The sequence below is a fragment of the Phlebotomus papatasi genome, chromosome 1 (assembly GCF_024763615.1).
Source record: "Phlebotomus papatasi isolate M1 chromosome 1, Ppap_2.1, whole genome shotgun sequence".
In the NCBI taxonomy this organism is placed as follows: Eukaryota; Metazoa; Arthropoda; class Insecta; order Diptera; family Psychodidae; genus Phlebotomus; species Phlebotomus papatasi.
This window is the reverse complement of record NC_077222.1, coordinates 161,410-185,023: the sequence shown is the minus strand read 5'-3', so window position 1 is coordinate 185,023 and position 23,614 is coordinate 161,410. Positions and strand designations below refer to the sequence as shown.

General features: G+C 32.8%; 1 protein-coding gene across 6 annotated transcripts in view; it reads right to left on the bottom strand.

Moving 5' to 3' along the window:
• The window catches only part of LOC129799803 (homeobox protein abdominal-A-like), a 167,212-nt gene that overhangs the window by 98,523 nt on the left and 45,075 nt on the right, over positions 1–23,614 (bottom strand). For all 6 annotated transcript variants that reach the window (XM_055844025.1, XM_055844023.1, XM_055844026.1 and 3 more), the window contains exon 2: positions 21,483–21,550. The gene's annotated coding sequence lies outside the window, so the exon portion shown is untranslated. The remainder of the gene's footprint in view (positions 1–21,482; positions 21,551–23,614) is intronic.

The window sequence follows — 23,614 nt, the reverse complement described above, 5'->3', positions numbered from 1 at the left end:
AAGGGGTTGAAAGAGCATCCATATAGCAGAGGGATGACTCCCACTAATGTTTTCTCCATCTACAGAAATAAAAGAAGAGGGAGTTGTCTGAGATGTTTTATTCATGATCTACCGTCGGAATGTAGAGAGAAAATTGAAAAGGAATATTTTGTTCATTTGTGCAAAAGCTCATCCAAAGCTCCTTTCCACAATAGGAGGGTTCAAGAACTTCTAGTATTTTTCCACTCCAATTCCCATTTGATATTGAATACAATATGAACATGTCTAGCCTATTTTCGGATCAATATGATTTCATTTTGCTTATATATTTCAATCAGAAACTGGAAGATGGGGTTTTAGTATATTCCTCTAACAGCTCAACAACTCATTGTGACTCCTACCCTTAGTGATTCATGCAACCTTTGATTCTTTCTCTGGAATTCCTAATGGACTCCAATTGACTCTATTTCTCTTAGTCCAATTCATCTGCAGGGGATTTTACTTGTCATTCCTAAACATGATTTTTTCACAAATACGAAGCTTTGAGATATTTTTCCAATCTAAACCCGTAATTTTCTCTAAATCTCACTTTCTTGCTACGAAAATACACCAACTTCATACTTTAGGTTTAGATAATACCCCTTTCAAAACACATGACAAACTCATTCAGCCATTTTTTTTTCTGGAAGATATGATAAGACAACCAGCCAAATGAGCGGAAATAATAATTCATTGAGGGAAAATTCACGGAGAATGTTGTAGAATAATTTTTCCCCACAATGTTACACAAAAACGACAAAAACATAATGCGGGAAAATGAATGTCATGACTGGAAAAAATTATTACAGTGTGGCTTTTCGTCTTATTTGTTCGCCTCTGTGGTTTCTATGGAAAGAGACCTAAGGAAAATTTATTACAATAAACAAACAATGCCACAATTGCTCTTCTAACTATTTACATTCATAATTAATATCTTCAAATATTCCCTCTATCTCTGACAATTTTTCTCTCAAAAAGATGAAGTAACAGATTGTGTTTTCGACAAGCTTATGAAATATTACGAAAATTTTCGGAAGATTTTCACTGACATTTTAAGTTAATGCTTATGATGTATGAAGGATCAAAGGATCACTTATGGTATTTTAAGAACGTCATGACCTATTTGGCACCCTCTTTTGTGCACTGTATCCTTTGGAATCCGGAATTACAACCAGTGAAGGGATTTTCCATCGTTTTATCCCAGAGGTTGGAATCAACGCTAAGACGGCGACGGCCGCATGGGAAGGGGACAGAAAGATGAAAATGAGATGAATAAATTGAATTGAATTGAAAAAAATTGAAAAACTTAAAACCTGTCCTTATAGAAAAAGGTAGATTAATGAAAAAGGCTTATACTTGCGTTTGCAATAAATAAATTTTAATATTTTGACGAAAGTTTCAAAGAGTCCACCGATTTTACAACAATATGTGTTTTGAAAAGACAGATTAGAAACTGTAATATATATATGTGACTGAATGAAACAGCTTAGTTATATTACAATTTTTTTCGAATATGAGTTATTTTACGTTTAGGTAAAAAAAATAAATGCGAATGGAGTATAAACGAACAAGCAATTCATATTTCAAATCCTTAAATTTCGACATGTTTAACACAGTCTTGTGCACCGGTATATTGCTATGATGAAAAATGATTTTCATTTACTTCAATTCAGATCTTTTTCGCGAATTTTTGTAATTAATTTATATAAAAGGGTATAATAATATTTCGTGTTATTTTTTTTTTACTGTTTTTAAAGTACTCAATAATCAAAACTCTTTAGCATCCCAAAAAACTGATACCATAAAACATTTTTTGCAGATTTTCCATGTTTTACTTGCTTTGGAGCCAAACACCCTTCTTCAGTCCATTGCAATTGCTCCTGTTTCAGAATAGTAATAAATCGACAAATAAAAACAATTTTGTTCTCCTTAAAACGTTCTAAATGACGCTGTGAAATTTGTTTACGAGCAGACTTTTGATGCATTGTCAGTGTGTGCGGCACCTTGTCCAAGAAGTTTTTTTTCATATGTAATTCTTTATGCACAATGTATCGTACCCGCTCTGTTGAAATACCTATGGAATGAGGAATTTCATGTATAGTCACACTTGGATCTGTAGAAATCATGACATGGATTTTTACAATAATTTCTGGTATTACAACGCTTTTTGGACGTCCACTGCATGGGTCACTTTCAACACATTCACGATCATTTTGAAACTCCAAAGCCTAACGGCAAAACCGTTGTTTTTCAAGGAGCATAATCCCCTAGAACCTTTACTATCTTAGGGCTGAATCAGATTGACAGTAATATGCTCACCGTATTTCGTTAATGTACGCATTTTCGTTGCAATTCTTACGCAAATTGTCGATTACCGTATTATCTTATCTCATACTCGGTGGCACTATGTGAAAATAATAATATAAGAAAATCGAAAAAATAAAAAGAAAATTCGAAAAACGGTGAGCAAAAAAACTGTATGATTAATTTTTCTTACAGTTTTTTTGCTCACCGTTTATCTTATTTTCGTTTTATTTCTTCAATATTTTTAATTTTATTTTCACATAGTGCCACCGAGTATGAGATAAGGCAACACGGTAATGAAAAATTTACGTAAGAATTGAAACGAAAATACGTAAATTAACGAAATTCAGTGGGGCTACGGCGAGCATTTTATTGTCAATGTGATTCTGCCCTTAGAATGAAATTCCGTCACCTTTAAACCTTCTGTTGCAAAGAAATTAATCACAGCACACGATGTTCAAGATTGTCCATTTTCATAAAACCACTGACACACCTACTTTAAATTACTCGCATGAACTGCTCTCTCTTTGGGTTCAAGCAGTAAAAAGAATTGCTAGATGGAAGTGAAACTTAAAGTTAAAATACCCGTCAAATCATTGCTCTACCTGCCGATTTTACTCGGATGTTTTTTGAATTGTAACGGTATATTCTAGTACATTCAGAGAAAATCGGCAGAATTTCTGCATAAAAAATCTGCATAGTCTCAATTTTCTCAACAAAAATATTGTTGATTTATCAAGAAACTGCAGCAGTTACAAAGAAAATGGTATGCTCTGCTTAACAAGCATTACCGATTAAACATTTTAGATGAGTAAAAGGATTCAAGACAAAAATACTAATTTCTTAAGAATTGCCCATGAAATTATACAAAAACACGAAATTTAGGTCGACACTCTGCCTAAAGTTTTTACTTCACTATTCTCTACTTATAACACGGCGTCGCAGAATTCTTTATTTTATATAAATACTGTGATTTTACCAATAATAACTCTATTGAATTTTGCAAACAAAAATCAATGAAAAATATTCCACCTTTTCTGACACAGCTGTCTGAAAAGTCTGGAATGTAGAAAAATCTGCAGAAAATCGGCAAAATATCTACAGCCCAAATAAAATTCGTAGGAATATCTACCGATTTCTCGGCAGATTTTCAGCAGAGGTGTAGATATTTTCTGCAGAAATCTTAAAGATATCTGACGAAATTATTTGACGGGTAGATTCAAACCAAGACTAGTACTACATTATCGATTATAATTTAAAATTCTACCGTTTATTTTTTTTTATTAAAGGCTAGTCTCAGGACTTAACACCCGACCTGTATGGGTGTGTGCGTGGCTGTGTGTCTGTGTGATTATATGTTTATATATTATATATTATATTATCCAGTAGGAATGTTTCACCTTAGAATAATTTTCCTAAAACTGATAAACCCTAATATAATTCAGAAGACCTCATGAAACGTCCTCTAGTTTTTAACCTGAAGGTGACAATAACAATATTTTCCTTGAGATGAAATTAACCACAAGCCCTCATCCCGCATACCAGATATTTCCGTGTTTTACCACATTGAAACTTTGCAGACAACCGTATTGTGAAATTCTTATGAAATTTCATGTTTTGGCGGCTTACAAAAAAATCATCTCAATAATGGTCATCATCAATTTTAACATAACGCATAAATAATGAATTTTATTGATGACAGCAAGAAATGCTGTTGATTTTTTCAACAAAATCTGGATTAAATCTCGATGTTTTGCATTTTGAAACTTTTGGATTGCCGCAAGGATTTGCCCGTAAATTTACCAAAATGACATCAGTAGAAAACTCGCCAAATTGCAATCGCAATTTAGCAGAGTCTGATCTTGATAAAAGAAAACTGAGTACACCTGAAAAATTATATAAATTCAAATAAATGCCATCTGCTGTTTAATCCCACATATTTATATTGCATGGATTGGTAAAATTTTGGTGAGAAATAAAAGGAATTTCTTGGAGTATTGGTTGTCTATATGCAAAAGTTTAAGAAACTTATGTGAATGTGATGGTATTTTCTCTGTTATAATTTGAAATGAAGCAATTTGTAATTAAAATAGATACCTTCCAGTTGGTAAGAAGGATCGATTTATGCTTTTGTTAGAAAAATTAAAATTGATTATGACATCAAATTTACCCAAACTAAATTATCTCTCCTATATCTCTAAATTTTTCGAGCAAAACTAGCTAGAAAATTGTAAATTACGAAATTTTAGTACTCTATTTTATACTGCTCGAACTCCATACAGAAAGCAATAATTATAAAATATATGTATATTTCCTCACTTTTTTGACTCCTAAAATTTCCACCTTCACACTTTTGGACCATCTTTCTAATCATATTTTCACGAATATGACGATTTCTGAGAAATCATGTCACGTTGTTTGTAAATTCGTCAGTCTTTCTACGTCCATCTGTTTATTTTGACGTTACCAGACCTAGAGACCAAACGAATTGAATACATATAGCGTATTGTGGCGTATTGGGACCTTTAAGAGACCTCCATAAGTCAAACCAAGCATAATTTACATGGCCTTCGTTTTTCCTACACCGCTATCCTTCCTCTTATAAAATTATGTTTTAGAGGTTGCCTAGACAAATATTTCCTCCATACGAAAATGTTTTTGTATCATTCCTAATACCGGTTTGTCAAGGTCAATAGTTGAAGATGCTGTACAATATCTGTTTTCCAACCGAATGATGGTATGTTTAGATTCATTGTCAAGGCCCTCAAATATCTAACAAATGTAAACCGTTTTATCACATTTAAAAATGTCTTTTTTTTCTAATATTTCTGACACCAAGCTGGACTTGAACTCACAACCGTGAGTAAGATCCTGTGAGATTTTATTATAATTTTAGTAATTTAAGTGATAATATTAATAATAAAAATTATATGACACTGCGATATGTACGATAATTTCTATTTTAATATTTAATAATATTCTTCTGACAATACTAATGAACTTAATGAATGATTATTTTTACACTATAATGAAAGATATTTTGTATGAGTATTGTATTTTTATTCCCAAAAACGTTTGTTTAGAAAAAAATTAAATATAAAAATGATAAAAATCATTTATCAGTGTGGTCATTTGAAAAATCGTCACTTTTGAGTTTAAACATTTACTATATATCAAATATTTGGAGATTTGCAAAAAGTATTCTAAATTCCTACAACCTTCTACTTTACGATTACACACAAACTTTATAACTTTAGATAATCAGGAAAAATTATTCTCTCTATGGGTCACGTCAAGGGTGACCCAATCGTCCTTAAAGTGTTAAGCAGATGCTTAAAGTCGTGTCATGAACACTCTATTTTTCCCCATAAGCTATAGTTCTGAAGAACTCAATTAATATATAAGTAAATGAAATGAAGCTATTTTTGGTGTTCACCACGAGTTGTAGCATATCACAAAGCTGAGACGGTTTACCACCCTTTTTTCAATTGATTAGTACAATTTTTATAACAGTTTTTTTTAATCAGACGAACCCTAAATATATATGCCTAAGCTATGCCGACATATCAAGTGTCGCTTATTTTGGGTATGAGTTTCACAGACAGTAGATATTTTTTATTAACGCTCCCGTGAGACGAAAAGGCCAAAAGGAAAAAAAATCAAGGAATTTGTGCTCAATGTCACGTACACGTAATCAGACTGGCTTCAATAACAAAATTTATACTTCTTTATTTATTAAATCTCAAAAGTTTCTCAATTTTCTCTCTACTAACAAAAATGACTCTACACGTGAGGTATTTTTGGTTTGTTCATACAACATCGAAAATAATCTCATCATCATGGAATATATAGAAAAGAAGTATACTCAATCGAAACACCCTTCGGAAAATCCTCCAGCAATTCGAGACACACCCCGCCAAAAAGATGCAATTTTGTGATAATCAAGGTTCTTGAACTGGGATTTTTCTTCATGCAAAAAAGGCAAAATTGCCAATTTTCCTCAACAGCAAAAAAGAAAAGCTGAAAACCCAATGTGGTGAACGTGATGATTTTTTGCATTTTTTTCAACATGCAATGACAAAGTTATTGGAGAATGAAGAAGTTTTGGGTGGATTTTCGTGGTTGTTTTTCTCATCTCAGATCCATTTATTTAAAAAAAATTTTGGGCAATTTTCCACCGTGTGTTGTCACAACATGGGGTGAAATAAATTGCACATGTCATCCTCCATTATTTCTCTTTTTTCTTCTTGTAAAAGTTTTTCCCATCAGGAGCTTTTATTAGTATTTTTACACCGAGGAAAATCATTTCAATCTATACAGGATTTTCGAGACTTATTAATTCAGATATGTTTTCTCGGTACTACAAAATTAATATAAATAAATATCTCAAAAGATATATCAAAGAATTAGAAGAGCTAAAAGAGTTTTGCCAGTTGTAGAAAAGCCGCTCTTAATGACAGATTAGGCATATCATATTTTATAGAAAAAGTCCAATGCCTTCAGTAGGATTTGAAGTAAGAACGACAGGTCTTAGACGAAGAAATTGCTGGCTCGACTCTGAAATCCAGTGCCGCCTACCTTTTTCTCGAAAAGTTATTAAGTTAGTAAGTTCGCCTACCTTTTTTTTCGAAATTTTCAAAAAAATTATGCTTTTAAATGGTGAAACTAATAATAATAAATGAACTTGTATATAATTGCATTTTGTTTATGAAGAAAAAACCTAAAAGTTCTATCAAGAAATTTAGTATACGGTAAAAAAAATTCTTGAAATAGCACATATTAAGGGGACAATATAAATAGCACATCCTATAAGAAGTAATAGTTTTCGGCTTCTACTGCAATTAACAACTTACGAATTCTATTTGAAAATTAAATTTTGATTAATTAGTATTTAGTTAAGTAACTTTCAGAAAAAAATAAGCGCTGTACAACGAAGGATTATTAAGGAAATCAAGATTTGACACTATTCTAATGTGATTGTATTTCATGTAGTATGGATATCTACTCAAAACTATTCCAAATTACTCACATGCGAGATATTTATCTTCTGGTCAATTTTTTCCTTTGAATTCAATAGAATTGAGGTCCTTGGACCGTCCTGGCCATTCCAGAAGGCCAATTTTATGATTGAACTACTCTTAAAAACTCTTGGCAGTGTATTTGGGATCATAACTTGGTTAAAACTTAAAATTCAAATACAAATTCTTTTCGATGTTGAAGTACATGTCTTGTCCAAAGATATCCTTGTAAACAAATTGATTTACAATGTCTGATATTCTTATCAGACATTGTAAATCATATCCAATTGTATTAAACAGGAATACATCGGTTCAATGAATATTATTCCAGAATTATAGGTCCTTCTGCATATGCTCTTTAACAAAAATCAAACGATAGGTACGGTTTCGTTTGGATACCAACTCGGTACGTGTGGCAACACTTCTAAAGCGGGTATTTTTACATTATTAACTTTTAATAATGCTCACACGAGTTACTTCTCCAAATTTTGTTCAATTTGTTCCTTTATTTTCGGTACGGCAATAAAACAACTAAATTTTATTATACGAACAATCGTAGAATATTCTCTAGAAGTGATTATTATTTCTCTAAATTTTCAAGTTTTTTGCGTGATTAGTAAATTTGATCATAAAAAAATTTTGAATTAATGGTTCTCTTCCTTGAACAATGCAATTTACAAAAAAAATCTTAATCCTAAACTTTTTTTACGTAAAACCCGTACATCTGCACCAAAGTTTTTATTTACATGATTTTTCAGTTCTCATAACTTTATTTTACGAAAATTTGTGGCATTAATGCTTGTACAAATGATCAAAAATTCAGGAATATAATGAATGTTAAGATAAAAGTAATTTTCATGTAATATTTTCAGAGAAATTTAAATTGTCCGCACGAATTATATCTAAACTCATAAAATGACAAAAACACATGTTTTTACTAAATATTAATACTAAATAATTATCATTTTTATTTATAATTGGCATTATATTATTCTAAAAAATAAAGCATGATCAGGTATAAAAAATGATATTATATAATAAAACTTCAAAATAGGAAAATCGCAGAAGGTGTGCTATTTATCTTGTGGCTACTGTACAAGTAATTGAGGTATTTGATTCTTAGAAATTAGACCAGTAGGTAAATTGTAATAAAATTTCACATTTCAGCTCAACAATTTTTCTTTTTACGAAATTTATTGTTAGATATTTATTTTACTTCAAACCTAGAAGAATTTAAATTATGTCATGATATTTTTTTAAGAATTTTAGGAAAAATAATATAAAATTAAGGAAACAATTGGGAAAGTATTGATTTCCCTATGCCTAATAAATATAAAATAAATTGGAAAGAAACTCTATAAGTTCTAGTTTGTACTCATAAATCGACGACAACTCAATAAATCAAAATCCCAAAGCTCTGCTTAGTATTCAATACATCTTTTCCATTCGCAGTAACCCTATGATTTTTTTGGGTACAGTAATCCAAGGGCTTTCAATAAGACCTCCCCATTATTGTTGCTCCCCTGAACTTTTCCATATGGAGAATGGAGACTAATTGCAAAAATCCATTGAGTCGTCTGAACTGTGCTTCATGCCATTCATTTATTTCATCAGCAATTTTTCCTATGATATTCATTGACCCATAAATTTATCGTCTGGCTATTTGATGATTATTAAAAAGTATTATATCAAAATTTGCGTTGATTTCAGCCTAGAGAAATTTTTCTACAAGGGGATTTGCTTCCCTCTTGAAAATATTTTTGTCGTGTATCATAAAGACAAACTATAAACTTCGTCCTATGATTACATTTGTGTATTTTCTTAATGGCTTTGGCCGAAGGAGAGAGTTTTGTGTACTGAGATAATAACCCTTTCTCTTTTATGCTAAGAAATCTTACGTTTTTTGCTCCATTCTTCGAGTTAAAAACTGCTGGGAAAAAGGGTTGAAGGAGTGTAAACTAATAAACCTTGGAGAATTTTGCATTTCACGTGGGTGCTTAATATTAACCTTGTGTATTCAAGACTTAAACCCTTTTATGCGAGCAGATGCCTTTCGAGAGCACAAATATTTTTCAGCTTTTAAGAAAAAATGGAGATATAATAAGAATTTCTGGCGATGCCAGAAATATAACATGCAGGAGACATGCGAAAATTTCTTTAATTAACCAAATGGCCTCTGTTGAGAGTCTGCTATTTGCAATTAAAAACAGAGGTGTAATTAGGAAGAAATTGGCAGACGTAACCTTCACCGAAAATTGTAACCATGTGCAGTATTTTGAAACCCTTGTACGCTGCCATGCATAAAAATGTAATTTTCATACCCCAGGAATCAGCAGTCTTTGAGAATAAAGGACTACAAATTGTGGAGAGATTGTTTAGCCAAACTGGTTGTTGCAGATATTTAGCAAGAAGCACGAATGCCTTAATTGAAAATTTATGCAAAATTCTCAAGAAACAATGTTACTTTTTTTAACCATCCCATTTTTAATCGCCCATACAATCATAACTTTTTGTCTCAAAGAACTTCACTATTATAAAAAAGCTAAACTAATATCAAACAAAACCACTTTCTTAAGAAGTGTTCCACTCCTAGATGAAAACCAACAAAATAGTAGTAGAAACTGAAAGGCAAGTCAATTTGAATAAACATCGTCAATTGTCATAGAAAATCCAGGAGAAAATTTCATCAGCATTTTTCTTGGAAATTTCCGCAAGACGCATCCCATCAAATTTTCCCGTCCTTCTTGGCGAGATGACAAAACTTTTCTCGTGATTTTCTGCATCGTATGAGATAATATTTCCACCCCAAAAGCACATTTGGCTTGAAAAGTTTTCCAACTAGAGAACGAGAAAAAGCATTCGCTATATTTTTGAGGATAAAAATCCATTGGTGTATGATTCAAATGGATGCACCAGGGGTTTCCATGCTACATCACGTCGCCAATTTCATCTTGCCAAATGCATCAAATTATGCAAGTCTCGTTTCTATAGAAACTGATGGAATGCCCGATGCGACGGCTGCCACAAACTCTTCATCGAATAAACACCAACATTGAATTTTCCAAAACCCTACCACACTTTTCATCTGCCAGGAGAAAGAAAGCTCTCTCACGAGTTCGAGGAAAATCTCCACACGAGATAACTAAGAAATAAAGCGAAATATCTCATTTGGAAAATTCTCAGCAGATATCACAAAATAATCATTCTCAGGCACGAATGTGGCAGCAAAATAAGTCTCATTGAGAAAATTGGCAACTAAGAAGGGAATCGCAAGAGAGAAGAAAAAACAAGCACTTCAAATCAAAATAACTTTTAACTGTAATTAACAACAAATTGCCTTGACTTTTGACTTTAGGCCATTCTTCTCTCATCCTCTCGCGAAGATATTTCCAGCCCCAGCAGAACCTCTGCAGACTGATAAGTATGTCTATGTATAACTGACATTGTATAAGGCACTCATCCTCCACGATGGCCGGGAGAGAGAGCTTTTGGTGGGAGCTTTCATCTCATTTCCAATAGCTCCGCCTTATTCAACGCACACTATCAGCTTCTTCGGCTTTAGTGTTGGTAACTTCTTGCCCACAAACAAACAGAGTTGCCATCTAGGCATACATTGACATCTAGTGGACGTACTACGAAACACATCAAGCTCCCTATACTTACCTTTCATTTTGTTTTTCTCCTTTCCCTTTGTGCTTTTTACCAGCTATGTAAGTTCACAAGGGAAGTGCATTGTCAGGAGTGTTCGGAAGAAAAATCTTCCATAATGTAAAGAAGATGAAAGCTCTCTCAAAACATCAGAAGCAAAACTTTTATATTATGTAACAGCTTTTACTGCGTAAGTTTTTCTTTTGCCTATATGACAAAAGTAAATTAATTAATTTTTGCCATTGTGATGTATATTTTAGATGCACGTTTGGTTAAAATGTTCTACAGCAAAGCTTGATTAATTTCAAATAAATTTTTAGAAAGAAAAAAAAAATGACATGTGCAGTTTCAGTTTCTTGTAATTACATATGTATATTAATTCATTGACCAGCCAAAAATATAAACTTTTGTAATTAAAAGATGTGGGTAACATTTTATGTTAAGTTTGTGATACACGTAATAATCTTATTATACTACCCTACACATAAAAATAATATGTTTAGCTAGCCAACTCACTTCTTAATGATTTAGAAAATTATATACTAAATAAGACAAATGTCGAGTATGATATACGAACCACTTTTGGATATTAATTCTTAGGAATCTCACATATTTTTTTATTAATACATAATACGATCAAAACATCCAATTGATTACTTTTCACACAAAACAGTGCTTATAAATTTTACCAATAAACATTAAAACAAAGAGATCGAAAAAATCTCACTTGAAAATGCGTCATAAACTCTTTTCCTATATTTTAATTTTAAGCTTCGAACATGAGTGTGACAAATATTTTTATTCTTTATTGCACCTTGAAAGATTAAAAGGTTGTAAAAATATATAAGATATTCTTTTAAAATATTAGAAGATAATTTTGCAAAGAAATAAAGACTAAAGACAAGTGAATATTGAAATAATTTAAAAAAAAGATTATTCTTGATTATATAACAACTTTTTAGTTTTATTCCAAATATTGTTCTAATTTTCAAAATTTTTGCTATAAAAACACTGCAATCACATCGACAAAAGATATGTAAAAATAGAGCAAAAATAATGAGACTTTAATGCAGAAACTCTATTAAAAGTTTAAAAAAAAATTGGGAAATGTTTCATATAACCTCAAAAGTGAAGCTGTAAATATTTTAGTGAAGATAAAAACGGATTTTTTGGTACAATGAACTCCATTTCCCAAAATGTATTATTCTCATTTTCCCCTAAATTTACTATGTCTTCCGTGTCTTATTCGCTTCAGGTAGCAATAATCTTGGATTCAAAGGTGAGGAGACACAAGCCACATGAATTTTCATGAGAGCTCACAAGTAAAATTTAATAAATACCTCTCTAATTTATAGCGATGGGTGCAAATAATCCTCATGTGGCGAAAATCCGACCCATGAATAAAAGTTGGGGGTGCATTTGACAAATATAAATGTGGAAATTGCACTCATTTGATCCACCTCGATGTATTCCGTACCCCCTGACAAGGTGAATCACCTAGATTAAGAGGGGTGGGTGTTGAGAACACGAACCAGGGAGAAACTTTGCGAGACTTTGATTGTGAGACAAACATGTCCGAAGGGATGAAAAGTAATTTTGCGTCACTGATGGGGTTGTTTTTCTTAAGAAATTGTCTTCTACCATGCTGAATTTTTTACCATCATCTCTGGGGAACTCGAGATGGGTTTGCTGTTGGTTTTTTTACAACAAATTGGGAGACATCTCTTTAGCCAAGACCATGGGATGAGGTCACAAAATGACGAAATTGATATCTCTGGTATACAGCGAGTTCGGTGAGAAAATCACGTCTCATCGGCAGCTGACGCTTCTTGAAGTGCGATATAATTTCCATACAATGTGACATGGCTGCATACAAATTGCCACACCAATTGTCATCATTATGGCAATGTCATCAGCAATCTAAACGGATGAAGGAGAGGTTCATTCCACCCGAAATGGAGAAGGTCACATGGCAAAGAATTTCTGACCAAGTAATAATCAGTTTTTGCGTTCAAAGACGTTCTTGCATCTTATTTTTGATACCATGTCACCTCATAACATTCTTTTAGTTAAAGATTATCTGACCTGCTCCCTAAATAACGGCACGAGACAACGACAAAATCTATTCTTGGACACAGGCAAAAAACTATTTAATTCTTTTGAAGTTCTCAACATCATTTTCAAGTCTGATTGCGCTTTGAAATGATCGTCGAAGAATTTCACACAAATTTCTCCCTCTGGAAATAGCAAGAGAAAATGAAGACATTTTTCTGTAAATCTTCAATGGTCGTGGTCTGTTTTTAACCAACCAAGTTATGAGAAAAACAACTTTTCCCAGGCGTGGATAGCAAAGTTTTGTCTCGAAGATGGCAAAAGTTATCAAGAAGCTGAGTGAGATAGGGGAGCCAGAGGGAATGGTGACAGAAAAGCTACCAGAAAAAAAATATCTGAAGATATTGCGCGAAATAATGATATTTTTCGACACCCTCAAACGCCACAAGAACACAGAAAGTAAAGTACACAGAAAAAAATATTTTGTAGAAATGTTCGTAAATGTTTGTTAATTCCTATGGAGGAGTTACGAAATGCTCGTGAATCGTATAACCCACGAACAAGTTCGTAAAATTTTGTACTATTCTCACGAACATTATTCGTAACATGATCATTTGACGAACATTTTTTGTACTTTTACAAACATTTGTCGTAAATGTTCGTAAAAACACAAAAAAATTTCGTAAAATTTTGTCATTTGTTCGTAAATGTTCGTAAAATGTTCGACAGGAAAAAAAAATTTTACGAACAAATGACAAAATTTTACGAACATTTTTTTGTGTGTTTATGAACATTTACGAACAAATGTTTGTAAAAGTACAAAAAATGTTCGTCAAATGATCATGTTACGAACAATGTTTGTGAAAAAAAGTACAAACTTTTACGAACATGTTTGTGGGTTATACGATTCACGAGCATTTCGTAACTCCCCTATAGTAATTCACAAACATTTACGAACATTTTTACAAAATATTTTTTTCTGTGTATGATAAAATCAAGCACTACTGAAAAGAAATTAGATAGTACAATGTGAAAGCTAAAGGAGCTTCAACCAAAGCAATTAGACTTCAACGCATGTTCACTAGAAAACCGCATATCATCTATTATCTCTATTATGGAATATTATCGTATATTTTAAAAGTACACATACGATAGTTACTCATTTAAATAAATTACTTAAGATATTTCACTGCTTTGAATTCCACTTAAACAAATAAAACAAAATACTGTTTCAGCTCATTACTGTCTCAGTCATATCTTACCTATTCATTCACTTAAATATTTTACTTATATTTGATAAATATGAGATATATAAGTTCTTTTATTAATATACAAGACCACTTTTATAATAAATTTAAAAAAAAAGCATTCAGCACGTTAAAGTGGTTTACGGGACCCATAATCGTATTAAATTTCAAACTATGTAATATCTACATAACTCAAAGATCTACGATGTATTTTCTTATTCCATTTACATAAATAATTGTGTAGCTAAATTTAGTGAGATGCTATTTAAACTGTCAATAAGTACACATAGATCTCTAATCAATTTAATGAAAACCTAATGTGTCTCTACACTTATCATTAAAAAATTTGCTTGTTTATTGACAACAAAGATGTTACAAAGTTCAATTTTAAATACCCTACTTAATGTCTCATTACCTCTTATTGTACGTCTTAATAGCAAATTTGTTAAAGGGACAGATAAGTCTAGATCAGTTTATGGTAGATGAGGTTTTTAACGTGACCAAATTCAGATTGCGTGGAAATTCGATTTGAAACTACAATTGGGAGTTATTTATTATACAGTATTGGTAAGGGACTCTCCGGTGGTGGTCAGTGGATTTGAAGTCACTTCACAAAGAAAAACACTTCTTCAATCTTTTCCAGAGCTTTCGGTCCTTGATGTGGACCTTCTTCAGTGGTCGACTAAACTATGTTTTTTGTACTTTATGAGGAAAGCTCTGGGAAAGACTGAAGAAGTGTTTTTCTTTGTGAAGTGACTTCAAATCCACTGGTCACCACCGGAGAGTTCCCTATCAATACACATAACGCCAGTTCTTCATCCAATTATTATACAGTATTTTTGAATCAAATTACTGAACCAAATGCAAATTTTGTATTTAAAATGTAAATCAAAATATCAAGACTTTCTGGATGATTTGACAGAAAGGCGATTTATGGTTTAAATATAGACAAAGTTTTGCAAAGCTTTCGCAAAAACTAACATGTGAATTCTTAGATGCTGTAAGTGTTTTACATGATACTTTTTGTAAAAGCTTCATGGAAGACTTTTGAAAGGCAGGCGGTCTAAAAGCTATATATTTCTCATGTGAATAACTCACGTATTCCAAAATTCATACCCACAATGTCCTTCAATTTGTACTTTCACAAAACGTCACTTTGTTCTATAATTCGAAGGTAAAATTTATAATGTATTGCTCATCTTCTGGTCTTATTTCACGATCTGGGGTATTAAAAGTTGAAGTAGAGCATTCTTCATTACTGTTGAAGTTTCTTTATTAATTTCGTTTAATTCGCAGAAATCGACCATTTTATATAAGCTATACTAGCTTTTAATCAAGTTATTAAGTTTTAAAGAACGGCCGGACGAACGGACAGGAAAGTTTTTTAACAACTCAAATATTCGTGGTCTACAAGTGGTGAACCTGAATTTGGCAATGTTTGAGCACGATCGGAGGACATGAGATTTTATGATGATTATAGTAGGTGAGATTCGAAAGAAGAATAGAGAATTCTAGATTTCTTCATATATGTATCTGTAAGTATATAACTGCAGTAAGATGTGCCTCCCTATAAGTTCAACTGTTTATTTCATTTATTTATTTTCTAAAAAAAATTAATGCCAATGTCTCTGAATTTATGTTAAACCAATTGATATAGCACAGTATGCATCCAATAAAAGCAATTTAAAGAATGCACTACCCAATTGAGCTTATGCAAAAAACAAAAGAATTATCAATAATCGCAAAACGTCACGGTTAGTTGATCGATTGTGTAGCAGAAATGGCAGATATAAAAAAAATAAATTTATAGGAATTGTTGTTAATAACGAAAAAAGTCTTGAGCTGAAAATTTTGTACATGCAAAAAGTCACGACAGAAAACTTTCGACCCTCCGTGGCCCCATCTTAAGCTGTTGAGACGGTTCATGTGCAAAGTATGTCGGAGGCAAATTACCCCAGCAGTGTCACTGAAAAAATATCATGGCTTTTGAGGATGACAGAAAAAGATTAAATGAGGGTTTTTGGGGATGGCTATAAGAAGTAAGATGAGGAAATTGGTAGAAAATCACGGAGAAAAATGCCTTAGAAGAATTTAAATGAAAAATTCATTGTGTGTTGTGTGTGTGTGTGTGTGTGCAGTTTTTTGAGATGGCGAGAAAATTTTCCCGAGGTATCTCCTACCACTAATAAATTAAATGATGGTAGTCAAATTTATAGCGTCTGTGTCTTCAGGGTCTCATTACAAATTTTCCTTTAAAATATATGCTCTTATAATATTTAATAAATTGGGGGAACTCATCACAACACGTCTCCACAATTTTCTTCATCGCAAAATCCCCAACCAGGGAAACGTACCATGAAAATGAAGAGGATTTTGGTGCAATATCATCGACTTCCTGCCTTCACAAATTTATGCTCTAGCCATATATCATAGAGTAGAATATATTCGCAAAATCCTCTAGCTATATAGTTTCAAAATCTTAAGTCATATTTTCCGGCTTTCACTATGATTTTTCTTTGGTATTTGATTCATATTGGTAGCCTTTTTTTCTTTGAAATAATATGGTGCCTTTAGATGAATTTAGCATTTTTCCTAAATAAAGAAAATCCCCAGTGAGGAAAAACATTGAAGATGCTTGTTTTTCCTTCTTGTTTTTAGATGACAAATTCAAAAAATAGACTGGAAAAACGACACATGGAGAAATATTTGTGGTGATGAAATAGCAAACGCGAGTGTCTTGGGAGATTGAGGCGAAAAGGATACCAAGGGTGGATATTTCGATGGAAAAGATGTCACGTAGATATTTTATTTATTTATAAAATAAATTCATCCTACCCCATGCTTTTCATATATATTGTTGTGTCTCATAGGCCTTCCCTTTCTACCTCTCAGAAAGAATCCTAAGTACCAAATATAGAGGCAAACTGGGCTATTTCAATTCAGGTTGTCGCGGATATTGCAATTTTTTGGTTAATTTTTAAGTTAATCATCAAATTCATAATTTACACAAGGCGTGTAAGATTTTTTTAATTGCATTTAAAACCACAGTCTTAATCAATCACAGTCTTAAGTCGTTGTCAAGGATTGTAGAAAGAATTGAGGTTTTCATAGAGAACTAAGTGTTTAATGCAGGCTAGTGCAATAATGTGAAAGCTTACCAAAAGCGTAGTGAGGAAGGCTGAGCTTAGTCGTTCTGCTAAATTATCGGTTTTCGAAGCTGTGTTATACAGGAATAAAAACCAAAAAAAAAGCATATATGATGTTCGCTAGTATATTTCTTTCATACTATGAGTGCCTAATTAAATTAGAATGAAACAATTTTTATCGTAATAGATCGTTGTAAATAATCCTGCAAAACCTTGAAAGGCATTGCACTGGCGAAATTTTTTATTGTATCAAAATAAACCATTTGAAATCATGGATCATTCATCTGAACATTATTGGGTTACGTGGGGTCAAAAAGATTGGAAAACACCATATTTTCTCTAATAAGGGAAGTGTACCACGGATCCGAATGTTAAGAGACATGCTTCATATTTAGCTGAAATTATGAGCCCCAAAATAATATTTTGTATTTTTGGTTTTCTTATGCCAATTGATACATTAGTTATCCATTGAACTATTTCCGTTTTTGATGAGGATTTATCTGCTTCCTTGGTCTCCAAATCACTCTACAAGGCTTCATTGAACCTTTTTCGTCACTATTGTATTGTGTACTGAATATTTATACGATAAAACTTTTAAAATTGTTAAATTTAATAACGCTCTCTGTGCACAAACAAAAAACTTCTTGGGATTACGTACCAAGTGAACAGAAGTCTGTTCAATCACTTTCATAATAAATTTAATAACATTTTCACTGGTAAAGTGTTTCTTCACAACAAAAACATCCTATAATTGCCGTGAGAACAACGAAAACAAATGTGCCGATCCAAGAAACTAGTAAAGCAGAATGTACTTGTTCGCAAAAAATGTTTTATTTTCAATATTTCTTGTCGAAACAATTAAAAAAGTGTATCGATATTAAAATTAGAATCACTCAGTATTCATTTTTTAATTAACACAGATTTGTAAATCATTTAAATCCGTCATAATTCCGCATATTTTCCGCATGATTTTCAAGCCATTCACTTACCTCGACCCTTTGCTAACTTCTCACGCTACCCACTATCCTGCTCTGAACCATTTATTTTATAAATTCACTATTAAAAATTTATGTAATACTCCCTCCGTTCCGAAATAAGTCGTACGTTTGGCGAAAAATTAGGGATTAAAGAATGGTTTCAGAGAATGTTTTTGTTATTTGCAAATATCTTAAGTATGAACTATCCTCCATGTTCAGGGATAATATGGGGATCCTATCACGATGGTAAGTTGAGGAATCGATATGTTGAAGTTGTCCATTTTTCGCGTTTTTTTCAAAGAGCTCCGGTAGATAGTTAATTACTACAAGATGGACTGTGATTAACATTACAGACTAGAATTTGTTCTAAATTTTTAGTATGCACAAATAGAACTCAACAATTATTACCGATATGACATTTTTTATATCTCAAATTTTGCAGAATGAGCAATAAAAAGAACATCTTTTTTTATGTGTTCGAATATCTGGATGCAAAATGTTGGACTTGGGACCTTCAGCGGACATCCCATAAGTTGACCCTGGGACCATTTATATGTTTTTCTAAAACACATCCAGAATTAAAAAAAAATTGCACAACGTGTTTTCGAGCAATCCTGAAAAGATGATTTTAGAGGGGAAGGGGAGGAGTGGGGGCAAAATAAAGGATATATTAATAGTCCCAGGGTCAACTTATGGGGGGGGGTCCCCCGAAGGTCCCAAGTCTGTATCTCTTACCATTCTGCACCTATTTTAGATTGAAAATAAAACGCCAAAAATAAGATATTTTTAAGACATTCGTTCCTCAACATACCATCAAGACTGGACCCCAATTTTAGTTCTGGACATTAGCAATAGTTCCTTACAAGAGATAATTGTTGATACACAAAACATTTACCAACAAACTTTCCCTTAAAACCATTTTTTCCTAAACGTATGACTTATTTCGAAACAAGAATTTTTCCCAAACGTACGACTTATTTCGGAACGGAGGGAGTATAAATTATGTAAATTCTGTGATTCGGTCTGAAGCGGGGTTTCCGCCGTTTACCCGTGGAGGCTGTTGTGAAGACGGCGGCGGCCGCCGCTCGAGTACCAGCGTCAGGGTAGGGGTGGGTTGTGGGTTCTTAGTGGTATGGGGCGCATTGGGCTCGAGTGTATGAATAAATAAAATAAATAAATAAATATTCTGTCAGACAAATTCTCGTGTAAAATTTTAAGAAAGTGATGAATGGCGGATGTCTGGGTAAGACTCTGATACATTGATTCAAAAATGAGCTAAATAATAACAATTTTATTAGAAACTCAATAAGAAAGTCGGTTCTATACATAGATTGAATGTGAACCAACATAATCCACTTAGGTAAAATCATTGCTAAAATGCAGCGAGTAATTTACAAAAATACATTTTATTTTGGGGTTCCGATACGCGGAACAACCTTCTGATACGGGGCACACTGACGATCGCTGATACATTTCCCTTATATATATATTTTTCTCAACATAATAATTTCAATTTTAATTTAAGTTCTTAAGTTAATTAAGTTAAAGTTTAATTTAAGTTCTTAAAAATCTTAAAAATTCAGCCGTTGGGACCTGATTTACGCAGACCTTTTTTGAAAAAAAAAACTTTTCGGTGGACAAGATTTTTCAGAGAATATTCATCAAACGTCAGAAAAACAAAATAAATATTTCCTGCTAACTCTTAGTTTAACTCGTACTTGAACGCCGAGATTCTTTACAAGTAACCTCGAAATATGTGCAGCTGGGGGTACTTGTAACTTAGTATGCATAAATTCGGCGGATGTGAGTTGAATTTTTAGGGTTCAGAATAGCATCAAGCTTATTTTATCCTTTTCTTCTGCCGAAAACAGTTTGCTCGACGCGTTTACCCACAAAATCCAACTTGCAGACGAATATGTACACATTCTAAGTTGCAAGCACCCCGATTTTAACGTATTTCGAGGCCGCCTGTTAAAAATCTCACCTGTTATAAGCTTATCTGGACTTATCACAGTTCATTTTTCATTGAAATAGCATCATAATTCAGTAATAGTTATAATTTCCAAGGAGCGACCCGAAGAAAGGGTCACCTGAGATAAAATTCATATTTTCGGCATTTGCGAATATTTTTTTAAACCATTTGTGTTCAATTAAAACACAAAATTAAGAATTTTTCATTTAAAAAACACTAAGGATTTAGTTATTTCTTCGTCTAGCGCATATTGAAACTTGTTACAAATGCCTCGCATTAGTTCACTAATACTAAAATCATTACTTAAGGTTATTACAGACTTTTGATCCACTTCATCCAACTGATAAAAAATGATCAATAGGCATAGTAATTCAGATTTTTTTTGCAGTTCAGTACAATTTTAAAGGCTTTATTATTTATGAAAGACCCCGCTTTTCCCTATAATTTATTCTCATCGTAAGCAAGAGGGATATATATTTTGATCTAGAAAAGTGTGGGGACCAAAAAGGTATAACTCGAGACAATTTGATGTATCCACCCATCGTTGGGATGGCAAAACACGAAAACCATAGAAGAAATTTAAGGGTAAATATGGTAGACTTATTGGTCACGTGAGCAACAGGAAAATATCCTCAGGGTCTCCCAGTGAGATACTTGTTTTTCATACATGTGTCTCTAAGAAATAGTAAAGGCTACCACCCGAAGCACCCTCCTTGCATATTCCAATATTCCTTGGCTTCTAAGAAGACACCCACGCCAAAACTTTAGCCAATAAGAGAAAGAACCCCTGAAGATGCAGAAGAGAATTCACTCTAATTCGATTAAGCCCAATTTGTGTGACATGACTCGGGGAGAAATGTAATTTCTTTAGAGATATACCAACTCCCCACTCAACAAGGTCCTCGATTAAATTTTGTCATGGACCTATCCACCTGCAAAATCAGCATCAAACAATCTTGTCACTAAGTAAGTCTTCTTGGGTGCATTTTGTTCAAGTTCATTAGTACAATTGATGCTTCTTAATTGGCACCTGAGATAAAAACCAGTCTCGAATAGACAATTTATGCATATAGTGCTTTTCAAATAACTGATCAACTTACCACAATTTAGCCCCCTAAGCTCCTCAACTATTCCAACATTTCGCCTTCGCCATCCCCGGAGGTCGTGCCTGCAAAAAAAGAGGAGAAACATCAGCACTCCGCGCAAATGAATCTCATTATCATGTTTACCAATGTGTTTATTAAAATTGTTCTTTCCCATTTATAAGAGAATCTATAGTAGGGTATGTTAGCAGAGAATCAACTTGTTTCACAATGTTATGTCTGTTTATTTGTTAATCAATTTTCTTGTCTCTTGTTCCGCAGCTAAAGCATTCTATTGCGGAGGCAAAAAGACCATATACATTTTAGTCACTGAATACTAAGATGTCGAGAAAAGTGGATTAAATGGCGGCGATGTATTTATTTATTATCTTTTTCATATTTACTAATTTGCTATATAGAAACGACTGAGTGAGAGCAAAATGATCGGAATTAGACACCAACCAAAGTTGGATAACCCTCAAGTGAATGGTTTTTTAGTTTAAAAAAATCTAATGTTTTATATTGTTCATAAGGAATTTATTATTTATTTTATTATAAATTTGTCCAATTTATAATGTTTCTGGAAAAAATTTCCCTCCAGACACTACTGTCTTGCACTGAATGTAACTCGAATTCACAACTTGTAAAAATAAAAGGATCAAATTGGCATCATATTAGATCACTTTCAAAAGGGTGAATCACATTTCATCCTTTGAAAGGATCACTAGTGTCTCTTGAAATTCTGTATGCATAATTATCCCGATAGATTTTGTTTTATTGCAAACTTATGACTCTTATCATATTTCTCTGATCTGAGCGAACACCAAGGATCACTTTTTCATTGTTTTCATTCATTTACTCCATTGTTAAATAAGTGTAAAAGCAGGGATACTTTAAAAGGATCCCTGGTGATCCTTTCATTTTTACCAGTGACTATTATGACCCCATCTTCATCGGGAATTCGAATTTACAAGTTTCTGAAATTAAATTAATATTTATGTACTGCAACTGCCGTTGTTTTTGAGAAAAATCAAAAAAAGAAATATATTTACATAAAATAAAACATTGTGAAAAGTATATAATAAAAATGATCGAATTATGGTGGAGGGGTTCTTAACCCGAAGGTCCCAAGTTGATATCTTTTACCGTTTGGCTTCTTGAACTGACGACAGCCGAATGGATCATACGGACAAGCAAAACCCGAAATTTCAGATTTCCAAAATTCTACCAAAATACGATCTTTTTTTGGGGGGGTGGGGTAAAGAGTCAAAACATATATTTAAAAATCGAGGGATTGTATTTACTTCTCTCTCTGTGGAGATCGAACAGTAAAAAAAAATGTGTCTGAAGTAGAAGTAGGACCATCTTAAGAAAACGGGTTTGGTTTTTGGATATCTTAGGTCACCTTACACATACTTATAGGTCCCAAATCGTTATTTTCATCGGTTTAGCCAGGAACTTTGCCAGAAGTGTAAACTAAAGGTCGAGATTGGATTGGAAGGATTAGGAGGGAACAGGCTCTCTTAACACTTCGTAGAACCCTAACGAAAAATGTCACGGAGAAACCAAGTGGCGGTCAATGCCATTGCTCAGATTTTCAAAATATATTAGGTGAGATTCTTAACAATCTCACCCCCCTTCTGACACAGGGTAAGGAAGACCCAGCGTTGAGCCATTAAATTAACACCCAGCTTTAGGCACTATTTTAGCCCTCATCGGCAAGATCCTAGTGGTAGGCCCGAATTAAGAACTGAATTTTCCCACGTACATCAATGGCGGTAGAATGAAAGTGTCAAATGCACATCCTGATTTCACCTTCGAATTAGACAAATGAAAGAAGCTACAAAGATAGTAATATGTTTCATTTAACCATTATGAACGAGTTAACACTTTAAAAAAGCAAAAACCGTGTGTAAAAAAATGTTTCCTAAAAAATACCTCCAAAATGAAATAAAAACATGTATTTCAAGACTGTAAATTTCTTTATAGATATACCTACACTTTTCTCTACACAAAACGCACACACGCATATTTATTATTATTAAAAAAAAAAACTAAAATCACTGAGAAAAATTCTTTGTGTAAATTTTAAAATCAAATAAAATCTTTGGCACGGTAAAAAGATACGGCCAACAACATAATTTTCGTAG